Genomic DNA, 13695 nt, shown 5'->3' with positions numbered 1-13695 from the left:
CATTTCGACGACCTCGTTGGGGTGGTTCGGGGTGGAAATGTATAGCTGAGTATCATCAGCATACAGATGATATCCCACCCCAAAGCCACGGATGATCTCGCCCAGCGGTTTCATGTATGTGTTGAACAGGAGAGGCGAGAGCACCGACCCCTGTGGCACCTCACATGTGAGGGGGCTCAGGGTCGATCTCTGCTCCCCTGCCAACACACGTTGCGTTCGGCCAGAGAGGTAGGAGCCAAACCACCATAGAACGGTGCCCCTGACTCCCAACCCCTCTAGCCGGTGCAACAGGATACCATGGTCGATGGTATCGAACGCCACCGAGAGATCTAATAGGACCAGGATAGAGGAACAACCCCTATCTCTGGCCCTCCAGAGATCATCAACCAACGCGACCAAGGCCGTCTCCGTGCTGTGCCCGGGTCGGAAGCCGGACTGGCGCGGGTCTAGATAATCATTCTCCTCCAGGTGACGTGGGAACTGTTGTGCCACCACACTCTCTACAACCTTCGCTAAAAAGGGAAGGTTGGAGACTGGACGATAATTAACTAGCTCCGTTGGGTCCAGGGAAGGCTTCTTGAGCAGGGGCCTCACAACCGCCTCTTTCAAGGCGGCCGGCAGAGACCCCTCGCCCAATGAAGCATTCACTAGGTCCAGGAGCCAGTCGCGTGTAACCTCCCAGGATGCCAGTACAAGCCAGGAGGGACACAGGTCCAATAAACATGTGGTAGGTCGCAGGCGTCCACGCAGCCTGTCCAAATCCTCGATGGCAACTGAGTCAAACTCCTCCCAGAATGGTCCCTCAAGACTCGCCTCGGGCGCCTCCACTGGACCACTGAAAGGGGCCCATCCCATCCGGATTTGAGCGACTTTGTCCTGTAGATATTTCTCAAACTCCTCTGCTCTGCCCTGTAAAGGGGCTTCCCGCGGCCTCTCAAACAAGAGGGAGCGTGTCACCCGAAACAGGGCAGCAGGGCGGTTATCTGCGGACGCAATAAGAACGGCACAATGTTGACGTTTGGCCACTCTTAATGCCACAAGGTACGTCCTCAAATAGGCTCGTGCCTGTGCTCGGTCAAATTCGGAACGGGAGGATCTCCAACGACTCTCTAGGCGTCTCTTGTGGCGTTTCATCACCCTTAGCTCCTCGGTAAACCAAGGGGCCAGGGTGGTTCGTCGCCGCAGGAGAGGCCGCAAAGGTGCCACTCGGTCTAGGGCCCCGGCAGTCGCACTATTCCATGCGTCTACCAGGTCCTCCACCCGGGGGCGGATCAGGTCTACAGGAGGTAGCCCAAGCTCCGTCTGGAACTTATCTGGTTCCATCAGGCGCTTGGGGCGGAACCATCTAATACCTTCCGGTTCCGCCTCCCCGCAGCGGGGGGTAGCACCAGGGAAGTCAAGTCGGAGAAGTGAGTGATCTGACCATGACAGGGGAATAACAGTTGAATCCCCTATTCCCAGATCACTCGTCCACTGGCCAGAGACAAAGACAAGGTCCAGCGTGTGGCCCCCTTTGTGGGTAGGGCCCTGAATTAATTGGGTCAGGTCCATGGCTGTCATGGAAGCCATGAACTCCCGAACCCCCTCAGACGCTTCTCCCATCGACGGCAGGTTGAAATCCCCCATCACTAAAAGTTTGGGGGTCTCAACCGCCACCGATGCGATCAGCTCGAGGAGTTCAGGCAGGGCCGCTGATGTATAGCGAGGAGCCAGGTATACTATCAGCAGGCCCAACTGCCTCCCTGGGCCCCATCTCACGACAAGGGACTCACACCCGGATGTCTGCGGCACAGTGAACTCTCTCGGCTCCAAGTCTTCCCGGATAATCACTGCTACCCACCGCCCCTTCCCTGGGCCCGAGGCTGGTGAAATGCTCGATAGCCTGGCGGGCACATTTCCACGAGGGGTAAGCCTCCCTCATGGCCCAACCAGGTCTCAGTTATTCCTGCGAGATCCGGCTCCCCCTCCAAAATTAGATCGTGGATGAGGGGGGCCTTATTGACAACGGACCTCGCATTGCATAACAACAGTCTCAGGCCTTGGGTCTGTAGATCCTGACCACCTAGTATGCAGGGGTTGGTACAAACGACCGGGTATGACCAAAAACCCCGGTCTCCCAACCGACTACGCGTTCTTGATCTGTCCTCGCACCTGCCCCTCCCCACGACCGTTGGTATCAAAGAGCCTTGTAGTGGAATGCTGTCTTCCCTCTCCTCCCCCACTCCGTTCCCTCCTCTTTCGACCACACCTAGATGCCTGGCTCTACCATCACTCCTGACCTGGTCCCCCCTTCCATCCCTGGAACCCCTTACAATTTTTAAAAGACAATTAATTAAAAAGCCCCTCAATGTACGCTTCCTCCACCTCTCTGGGTTAATAAACCCGTCCTCAAGGTGGGCCCTTGAAAGGGCAGGAGGCCATAACTGCGAGAAGGGGGACTCTCGTAGCAGTAGCAAGTCTAGCCTCGTATATAACATATTGAACAGGGCCAAAGTTTGTCAAGTGGGAGCTGTCGATGTTAATATACATTAGCAGCCTCAATTCCCACTAAGGGGATAGTCCTGGCAAGGGGATAGGCAGATGGAAATAGTCCACATCTTAGATGGAAATGATGGGCTGATGGAAATAAGATAGCCAGCTGGTGAATAAAAGGCTGCAGCTAAGGGGTAGTTCGTAATGGGCGGTAGGGGCGGGTAGCCCATAATAAGTAGATGGTAAATGAGTGGGGGGGCGGGTTGTAGTGAGCGCAGCAGAGTACAGGGTCAAACCTTCTGAATGGGCCTCTGGTGTTCCAACGCCTCCATTCCATGGCCTGCCTTAATTATAAATAGTCCTCCATCCATTTGGCCACCCACAGTCGTTGTTATTGGGCCCGGGGGGGGCAGGGGGGCTGCATCGGCCTCCCTGCGGCCTCCCTGCAGCCTTTCTGCCGATCTTTCCACTTCCTCCGGCGCCTCAGGCCTCACTCTCCTTCCCTTCTTCCCTCCGGCGCCTCGGGCCTCCCGGGCCTCCCTCGGGCCTCGCTCTCCTTCCCGCGGCCCTCTCGCCGGTCTAGGCTCACAATCGCCGGCCAGTTTGGAGCTCAGCGTCCCCTGGATCGCAATTCGGGCCGCTCGGCTCTCTTGGGTCGCCACCATCCCTCTGTAGTGCTTTCGATCAAACAGACCACCGCCGCCTTCCTCCAGCCTCCTCCGCCCAGGCCTTTGCCGCATCGCCGCTCCGCCGCTCCGGCTCAAAAATGCCAGCCGCCATGCTGCGCCAACCGGCGCACTATCCTCCTCCTGCCCGGCTGCCCGACCGACCTGACGAGCCAGCCTGGGCCCGGGCAGGGGCCAGTATGTTCGGCGCCAAAAATCCTGACCCTCGAGCTGGAAATGAGGGTCGGCAGCATCCCTGCCCGTCAAAGAGCCCTCCGCATTAAGCGGAGCTCAGAGGCAGCCATCCATTCCCTCCGGAAGCTCCTCCTCCTATCTCTCTTTTGCTTTAAGTAGTTGCATGTAGAACATCCAGAGGCAAAGAAAATAAAAATGTAAAATTAATCCAAACACAGACATTGTCTGAAAATTATGTCCGACAGAATATATATATATTTGGGCATACCAGGGGTTGTAACATACATACATACATACATACATACATACATACATACATGTATTTGTGTTACAACCCCAAATATCACAATTATATTAATTTATAAATAAATAAATATATTATTTATTTATCAGCACAAATACAACTATATATATATAGATAGATAGATGATAGATAGATAGATAGATAGATAGATAGATGATAGATAGATAGATAGATAGATAGATAGATAGATAGATAGATAGATAGATAGATAGATAAGGAGATTTTTTTTCTGATCTGGTTCCAAATGTTATCTGGGTGTTCTGGGCTTAAAAAAAATGTTGCAGCTCCCTTGCTTTGAGTTCCACATGTCTCCATCAAGATCATCCTCCTTACTCTCTATAAGGTAAAAGTTCCCCTTGCATATATGTGCTACTCGTTCTCGACTCTAGGGGGCAGTGCTCATCTCCATTTCAAAGTCGAAGAGCCAGCACTGTCTTAAGAGGTCTCTGTGGTCATGTGGCCGGAATGACTAAATGCCAAAGGCGCATGGAACGCTGTTACCTTCCCACCAAAGATGGTTCCTACTTTTCTACTTGCATTTTTACATGCTTTCGAACTGCTAGGTTGGCAGAAAATGGGACAGGTAACAGGAGCTCACTCCATTACGCAACACTAGGGATTCAAACTACTGAACTGCCGACCTTCTGATCGACAAGCTCAGCATCTGACCAACGGGTTCCACCGTGGTGGCTCATTGTTACTCTCTATACATACCAATATAAAAGCAATTCTTATATAAAAAAGCTCCATCTTGCATAAAACACCAAAGAATTGGACTGGGCTTGTGTACCACAATAATCCCTAGAATATAATGCATTGATTAAGAGACCCAGAAAAGAAAAAAACTTAGCACAGTCCTTAGCTAACTTTTTCTAATTTTCAGAGAATAGGTGTCACTTGAAAAGGAAAGGTGCTTAAATCATGGTTCTTTCTTACATCTCTAGGTGTAACATTTTAAGGACATCTTTGGAGTTTAGATGAGCCGTTTAAAGAATGATGTGGGAAATGAACTAGATGCTTTCTATCAGGGTGGGGGAGGAACCATACCCAGCCATAATTTCCCCCCATAGGTCTGCATGATCAAGCATTAATTGGTTCTGCAGAAGGAAAGATTCTGCTCTGCTGTGAATAACAATATGGCTCCCAGCCTACTTCCTTAATGTATTTGTAGTGCACAAAAGCTGTCTTCTTTAAGAAAAGCATAAGTAAATCAAAATGAGATCTCTGTGATCAGCTAGAGACCTGAGTCTTGCATGACCAAACTCAATGATTAGTAGTTAAACCAGATACTGTTTCATTTCAGGGATAGAATCAAGATCACGTGAAGTGTTAATACCACTTTATAATGCCTTGGTAAGGCCACATTTGGAATACTGCATTCAGTTCTGGTCGCCACGATGTAAAAAAGATGTGGAGACTCTAGAAAGAGTGCAGAGAAGAGCAACAAAGATGATTAGGGGACTGGAGACTAAAACATATGAAGAACGGTTGCAGGAACTAGGTATGTCTAGCTTAAGAGAAAGAAGGACTAGGGGAGACATGATAGCAGTGTTCCAATATCTCAGGGGTTGCTACAAAGAAGAGGGAGACAAGCTATTCTCCAAGGCACCTGAGGACAGAACAAGAAGCAATGGGTGGAAACTAATCAAGGAGAGAAGCAACTTAGAACTGAGGAGAAACTTCCTGACAGTTAGAACAATTAATCAGTGGAACAGCTTGCCTCCAGAAGCTGTGAATGCCCCAACACTGGAAGTCTTTAAGAAGATGTTGGATAGCCATTTGTCTGGAACGGTATAGGATTTCCTGCCTAGGCAGGGGGTTGGACTAGAAGACCTCCAAGGTCCCTTCCAACTCTACTATTGTATTATTTTATTATTGTATTTCTCAATAAACTGTGAAAGGTAGATCAACAAACAAGAACTCTAGTCTCAAAGATCAAGTCTCAAAGAACTCTAGTTAAGAATGTAAAGGGGTGGGTTCCGGCAGGAACTACTGCCAATTCGCTCGTGGGCATGCGTATAAGGAAGAAGTGTTCTTATACAACTGAAAAACAAGATGGTGCTGCTGATGGCGCCGCCTGGGGAACTGATTCGGGGGCATGGCAGGCTTGGGTCGCTGCCAGTTCCAGCAACTCAGGCCACCAAACTACTACCCATTCAGCTGAACCAGTCTGAACTGGTAGGAGCCCACCACTGCTAAGAATGTAAAGGGGTGTGAATGAGACTAATAATGAGAAATCTCATTTTAAATCCCTTCTCTTAGGGATGATCATAGAGTTGATTTTTCTCACTTGCATACCCCTTTCTTTGGGATAATTATTCTCCCATGATCGGACCAATTCCACTCTGTTGATCCCCACGAAAGCTCTTAAAATCTGCCTTTTAAAGGGAGACCTGAAAGTTGAGCTTATGTGAGCAGTGACATCCCTCACCTGAAATTATGGTTTGTGTTTTGATGTTGGCATGCTTCTCAGACAATGGAGTAACTTTTGTAATTTTCCTTACAATTTTTAATAATTATCTCTGTATTTTCTTTTTTAATCTTTTTTTTTGTTTGCACATGAGTATTCTCCCTTCAAACTATTGGTTTACGTTTTCCTTTATACTCTTGTGCCTCCACTTTTGCTTGGGCAAAGATGTGATGTGAACTCAGATGTTGAAACTATATGGTTAAGAACAGTGATAAAATGACCTACCACACAAATTACTCCCTTCCTAACCTTTCAGACTGAGAAAATGTGTTGGGATGAATTCCAGGTAGCACAAAATTAATTTACTATGAATTTTGGAGTTAAAGGCTAATCTATACTGAGGGCACCAAGCTGGGGAAGGCTGATTTTGTGGCTCTGGAAAGGATTTAAATTTAGGCTTCTGTCAGAACTAGGAAAGTAGAGGAGAGAATAAAAACCTAGGTTAAGTGTTACGTGTGGCTATCCTACAGGGAGAACACTGACCTTAAATTTGCCTGAGCTGTCTGTCTGTTGAACTATTGCCTTGGAAGAAAGGGTGGCTATTTTAAATATGTATTTCTTATCATTCAATGCACTTGAAAAGAAGTAAGTATAGAGATAAGTTCCTGGAAGCTTCTCTTCAGTGTCTCAATGGATAAGTCTTCTGGAATAATGTTATTCTGTTATTCTACCTACAGGGCTGAACTAAAAATAGAAGAGGCAGCGTGTTACTTTCTGAAGAGGAAAGAAATGTTGAAAATAGGGCATGACTTCCCTTCATAGTAATCACACCTCTCTCCCTCCCTCTCTCCCTCTCTCTCTCTCTCTCTCTCTCTCTCTCTCTCTCTCTCTCTCTCTCTCCCTCTCCCTCTCTCTCTCTCTCTCTCTCTCTCTCTCACACACACACACACACACACACCACACAATTGGCAAAGAATACAATTCAGCCTGCAATTTTTAACATAAAGCGATTTACGCAAACACTTCACAAGATGATATAGAATTGCACAAAAATGCCACACAATGATGCATCATTCTAAAGGGCTTGGAAATAAATGTGTGAGCAAATATTTATACTAATATTGAAGACCATTTTCAAGCACCAGGAAAATCAGGAGATCCAGCCTTTTCAGATATGTATAAAGATTTATTACAAGGTTAATCTCTGTTCAGGAATCTGAACTACTAATGGTTAGATTTGGCTGTCAGTAAGGAGTTCAGATTAGGCTGGACTTAGATCTCGTGGGTGCTTGAAGAGACTCATAACTGATGATATATTTGACTCCTCCCTTGGGCTCTGCCTAGTCACCTCCTACATGATTCATAGCATGTAGAAAGAAGAGGGGGTCAAATTATTCTCCAAACCACTGGAGGATAGGACAAGAAACAATGGTTGGACAATTAACCAGTGGAACAGCTTGCCTTCAGAAATCATGGGTGCTCCATCACTCAACGTTTTTATGAAGAGACTAGACCAGCGATGGCAAACCTTTTTTGGCTCACGTGCCATAAGGGGGGGAGTGCAGGGGGGTCATGCACGGGCATGCCGCACCCATAATGCAATGCACGCACCCCCGTGTGCATGCGCGCATGAAAGGCACTCTCTCTCATTTTTATATGCTTTTTGGGGGGGAGGCGAAAACAGTGTCTCCCCCAGAGGCCCTCCGGAGGCTTCAGGGACCTTCAGGAGGCCTCCCTGAAGCCTCCGGAGGGCATAAACCGGCCCTAAAAGCAAACTGGAAGTCCATTCCCAAATGTCCGGTTTGCCCATAGGGCCGTTTTTTTGCGCTCTGGAGGCTTCAGGGAAGCTCTTGAAGCCTCTGGATGGCCTTGGGTGGGGTGGGGGAGGCTCTTTTCGCCCTCCCCAGGCTCCTATATAGCATCTGGAGCCTGTGGAGGGCAAAAATTGGCTTTTAAAAATGCTGAACTCAGCTGGCCAGCACGCACATGCGCTCTGGCCAGCTGACAGGGCAACCTTGTGCCACAGGTTCACCATCCCGGGACTAGACAGTCACGTATAGGTTCTCCTGCTTGAGCAGGGGGCTGGACTATTCTATTAGTCCTACTGATTCTATTCTATTCCATTCCATTCCCTATCCCCCTAACCCTCTATCTATATTCCTTATTCTATTCTGTTCTATTCTCCTACATCCATTTAGTCCAGGAAAGTTCTAGTATGCTCATGTGGATACGAAAGGAGAATTCTTTGAATCAATACTTGATCCATCTTGAATCTCTTGATCTAGAGAAGATGCAGATTGCTTCATTTCTAAATAATTTATTTATTGTCTCTCTCTTTTTTTCCCCTCTTTCTTCCCAGTGTAGTTTGACTGTGCCTCCTGCTGTGGCAGTGAGGTTTAAACTTGTTTTAAATACATTTGTTTGGGAAGAGTAAAATTAGACAAATAGCCATAAAACATTGAAACTTGTTACCTAAAACTGGAGCCCTGCCACTAAATATCCACAGAAGAGTTATGAAGGTACAGAAATACAGATGGTACAGAAATTGTAACTTGCTTTCTTCTCCACAGGCCTTCTGTTTATGAAGATATTGCTTGGGGGGGGGGGGGGGTGAATGGTTTTCATGAACTATGCCAAAATCTAAATTTTCCCAAGATGAATTGCTTAATTGATTGGTATCCAAGAATTATTGCCTGGTGAAAGCTGGATTCTTTTATCCTTTTGTCCCAGGTTATTCCACCTTGCTTATGGAGAACAAACTACTGCATTAAGATTGAAAAGAAAATGAAAATACATTTAAAATGTATTGAAATAATAGGCAAATGAAAACAGAAAAAAACACAATAACATGGACCATACATCTAAAATTTTACTAAAGAGGAAATTGAAAACATAGTATCATTGGTGATAACATTATTAATAAAATTAATCAAAATTAATTTTGTCCATCTTATCACAAGATGACTATATTCATTCAGAACCATTCTCTACTTAAGTCTTAAAAAGCATTTTAAATATCTATACATTAAACCTTCAGTGGAGGCTCAAACATATGCAAACGTAGATGAACGAGTCACAAAGTTATTGAATGAAGTTTTGAAGAAAAAGTATGTCCTCATTGTCTATGGTATCCCCACCAGATGGATTCTCAACTGGCTGACCAACCATACTCAGTGATGAGTATGTCCTCAGTGGAACTAACTCTACATGGAGAGAAACATACAGTAATGTACTTCAAAGTTCTAAGTTAGGCCCAGTACTTTTCAACATTTTCATAAGTGATCTAGATGAGAGAATAGAAAGGGAACTCATCAAATGTACAGACAACACCAAGCTGGGGAGAATAACTAGGACTTCAGAAGGACCTGAACAGATATGGACACGGGGGCTATCCATCAAAATGCAAGGGAAAAGTAAAGCCCTAAATATAGACAAGAAAAACCAAATCCACAGATATAAAGTAGATGGAATCAGGCTGATAAGAGGTCTGGAGGTTAAATTGCATGATGAATGATTGAGGCAACTAGGTATGTCTAGAATAAGAAAGATAAGTACTAGGGGTGATGTCAGGCATGCCTCCTTCAATAATCAAGAAAGAAAACTCCCAACTCCATTGTTTGTGGAATTAAATATACTTTTACTGGTTATGAAATGATAGCAGCGAAATAAAAGCAAGATGTGAGCCAAAAAGGCATGGATATGTACATATCAAACGTTTGCCCAGCATCCATCCCCCAATTACCCCAACCCAATGACAAATCTGTGACTCCCAAAGGTGTCATGTGGGGTGCATCTTCAAAAACCTCATTCAGATGGTATGCAGAGACAGTTGACCTTGACCAAGTCCAAAGACAGGCCATCAGCATGCGCAGAAGATGGTAAGAACCAAACTCCCTTCTGATAACTCCTCCATCACCATAAATTCCCCAACTCAAATACCTCAAGCCCTCTCCCTCCCCATTTCTATGGCAGCCAATAGCAAGCAAGTGAAGTAGAGGTTGACAGGTGATGTGATAGCTGTCTTCCAGTACTTGAGTGACTATCATAGAGAACAAGGGATTGACCCATTCTCCAAAGTCCCTTAGGGCAGGACAAGAACACATGGAAGATCATCAAAAAGAGATCCAACTTAGAACTAAGGAGAAATCTCCTGACAGTGAGAACAAGTAATCAGTGGAACAGCTGCCCTTCAGAAGTAATGGGTGTTGCATCACTGGAGGTTTTCAAGAAGAGATTTGAATGGAGAGCCATTTGGCCAGAAGAGTATAGGGCAGTGATGGCGAACCTATGGCACGCGTGCCACAGGTGGCACGCGGAGCCATTTGTCAGGGCACGCGAGGCGCTGCCAGCTGAGTTCGCCCTTTTTTAAAGCCATTTTTCGCCCTCCCCAGGCTCCAGAGGCTTTATAGGAGCCTGGGGAGGGCAAAAAGCCCCACCCCCACCCCCCGGAGGCCCTCTGGAGGCTTCATGAGCTTCCCTGACGCCTTCAGAACGCTTAAAACGACCCTCTGAGCAAACCGGAGACTTCCTGTTTGCTCGGAGGGTCGTTTTGAGCGCTCCGAAGGCGTCAGGGAAGCCTCCGTACAGTCACTGAAGCCTTCGGAGCACTCAAAACGATCCTCCGAGCAAACCGGAAGTGACTTCCTGTTTGTTCGGAGGGTCGTTTTGAGCACTCCGAAGGCTTCAGGGACCATCTGGAGGCTTCCCTGACGCCTCCTGGGGGAGGCTGTTTTCACCCTCCCCAGGCTCCTATAAAGCCTCTGGAGCCTGGAGAGGGCGAAAAAAGCATGTAAAAATGGGGGGTCGCACCTGTAGTGCACGCATGTGCACTGGGGGGGTGGGGTCACGCATTGCATTGTGGGTACGGCACACCCACACACGACCCCCCTGCGCTCCCCCCACTTATGGCACGTGAACCAAAAAAGGTTCGCCATCGCTGGTATAGGGTCTCCTGCTTGAACAGGGGGTTGGACTAAAACACCTCCAAGGTCCCTTCTAACCCTATTATTCTATATTCTAAGGAAAGTCAACTAATAGAACAATCTGCATATTGAGGAAATAATCTGAAGGCCTTGGTTTAGGAGTAATCTAACACCTTGCCATCCTAGAACCAGAACATTTTTTCAGTATTTTTAGAAATAAGTTTTGGTGATGATAACATGTTATGCTTCATTTGGCCACCATATTACTAATTTTACTTCCAAATTTAATTAGTTGCTACTTCTTTGGAACCCATTGACTGCTGGTGATATCCTAAAATCTCCCAATTAAATTAGTACTGTAGGGGTAAATTGATAGCCCCGTAGCTTTCTAGTTTCTTTAATCTCTGCTCCTTAATCAACTTCCTCACATCTGGCCTTGCCCTTCAGTAATTATATAATAGGTTTGATCTTTCCAAATACTCCTTTTGCACCAAGCACATCCCCCCTGCTCACTAGATTGCCTATGTAAAAATGTACTTTTCACAAAGATTCACAAACTCACTCTCCAAGAAAAGACATTAGAAATAAAATTAATATCGAACAATATAACAAAGCAAAATATAGATCTATGGTCACTTAATACATATTGATTCTTACAGCTGTATTGCAAAGCCAATGAAATCTAATGCTAGCTTAGCAAGTAACTGAAGCTAGAATACCTCGTATTTGTATCTCTTATGTTCTGTTAAATAATTTTTACATCAAAGTACTACATTAGAACAGCACAATGTGAGAATAGTAATGATATAACAAGGTTAACATACATTAATATATTTAAAAGCAATATAAATACTTAATACTGCATCTAGTTATTTGTAAAAATAAACTGGTTATTCTAAACCCCTCCTTGGATCATAAAATTGTAGGGCTGGAAGGTATCTTGGAGGTCTTTTAGCCCAACCCCTGCCCAAGGCAGAAGTCCTTATATCATCCTGGACAAATGATTTTCTGATTTTTTTCTTGAAAACCTCAAGTGATAGAGCATTCAAAAGAGCTGAGGTTCAAATCTCACCAGGCTCAAGGTTGACTCAGCTTTCCATCCTTCTGAGGTGGGTAAAATGAGGGCCCAGATTGTTGGGGGCAATTAGGCTGACTCTGCAAAACCGCTTAGAGAGGGCTGTAAAGCCCTATAAAGTGGTATGTAAGCCTAAGTGCTATTTCTATTGCTATCCACAAAAATGATAACTTGACTGGAGATTAAATCATATGGTGAACAGCTACAGGAATTGGGTATGTTTAGCCTAAGGAAGGGAATGCTTAGGGGAGATGCGATAGCAGCCTTCCAAAACTTGAAGGGCTGTCACAGGGAAGAGGCCATTGATTTATTCTCCATAGTACCTAAAGACAAGACAAGAAGCAACGAGTGGAAGTTGGTCAAAGGGAGATCCAACCTGGAAATAAGGAGGAATTTCCTGACAGTGAGAATGATTAGTCAATCAAAGATAGTATTACTACAAAGATAAATGCAATTGAAGTAATTGCTTAATTTAATTATAAGGACTAGTAAGGAATGGATAATTATAGTATGCTTAGGGGGTTTTGCCTCTGAAGACCACTCGGAAGCTGTGTTGGTCTAGACCAGGGATCAGCAAACTTAAATACTCCAAGAGCCACAAAGGTCCTAACTGGAAGCCCCCTGTTCAATTCTGGAACCGACCAGAAGTCTGGTTTCCCCACCATACAGTCTCTTCCTAGTGCAGCATCCTTTTTCCTCTACCTGTCCTAACCAAAAGCCCTATCAATTGTAGAGCTGACCAGAAAACCCGCCCCTTGCCATAGAGTGTCCTTTTGGCACACCCTGCTTCCCACTCACCCAAACCGGAAGCTCCTCTCAAAATTGTGGTGCCGACTGACAACAGGGAGCCACAGCAGAGGGATGAAAGAGCCACATGTGGCTCCAGAGCTGCAGTTTGCTGACTCCTGTTCTAGACGGCAGCATAAATGTTTTGAATGTCCCTCAGTTCATGTAGTAACATTTCTGCTCTGCCAACTGCACAGATTGTTAGTTGGCTCCCAAGTAGAATTGAAGATGATAGTTGTAATGTTTAAAGCCTTTCATGTTTCAGGGCCTGGTTATCTGTGGGACCCCACCTGTCTTCAGGTCTCATTGTTAAAATGATGTCATCTGGTGGGACCTTGGTGGCTTAATTTTTCTGTGGTTGCTTTAAACTATGATATGGTATTCTCCCTGAAAGTGCACATCCTGGTACTGTTGTTATTTAGGGAAGCTCTGGAAATATGGCTCTTTCAGCAGGCTCTAGAACAGGATGATTTGTGACACTGCATTGATATTGGGATCTTATTTCTTGATGTTTTCTTCCTCAGGAGAGCAATCTTGGGTGCCCAAGGAACACTGCTTGTAAACCTCTGCTGTGTGAGCTGGATGCCAGCTTGCCTCTGGGTCCAATTCAAACTGTTGGTCATGACCTTTAAGATTCTACATGATATGGGGCCAGGCTACTGATAGAGCTTCCCCGGTCGTATCAGCCTACCCCACACAGGCAGGCAGGAAGGTACTGTATGTTGTAGATCCTGTCAATTAAAGAATCCCAACTGGCAGGGCCAAGGAAGAAAGCTTTCTCTGCCATTGCCCACAATTCTGGAATATCCCCCCACCCAAGACAAGATAGGTCCCTAAACTCCTGTCAAAAATATTTAAAGACCTGG

The 13695-nt window shown here is 45.9% G+C and overlaps 1 protein-coding gene across 1 annotated transcript in view; it reads left to right on the top strand.

Moving 5' to 3' along the window:
- Window positions 1-13695, top strand: part of MDGA2 (MAM domain containing glycosylphosphatidylinositol anchor 2) — a 624733-nt gene that overhangs the window by 147352 nt on the left and 463686 nt on the right. The window lies entirely within an intron of this gene.

This window comes from Natrix helvetica, assembly GCF_964273705.1.
Source record: "Natrix helvetica genome assembly, chromosome: 1".
NCBI classification, from domain to species: domain Eukaryota; kingdom Metazoa; phylum Chordata; class Lepidosauria; order Squamata; family Natricidae; genus Natrix; species Natrix helvetica.
This window is presented reverse-complemented; position numbering and strand designations above follow the sequence as displayed.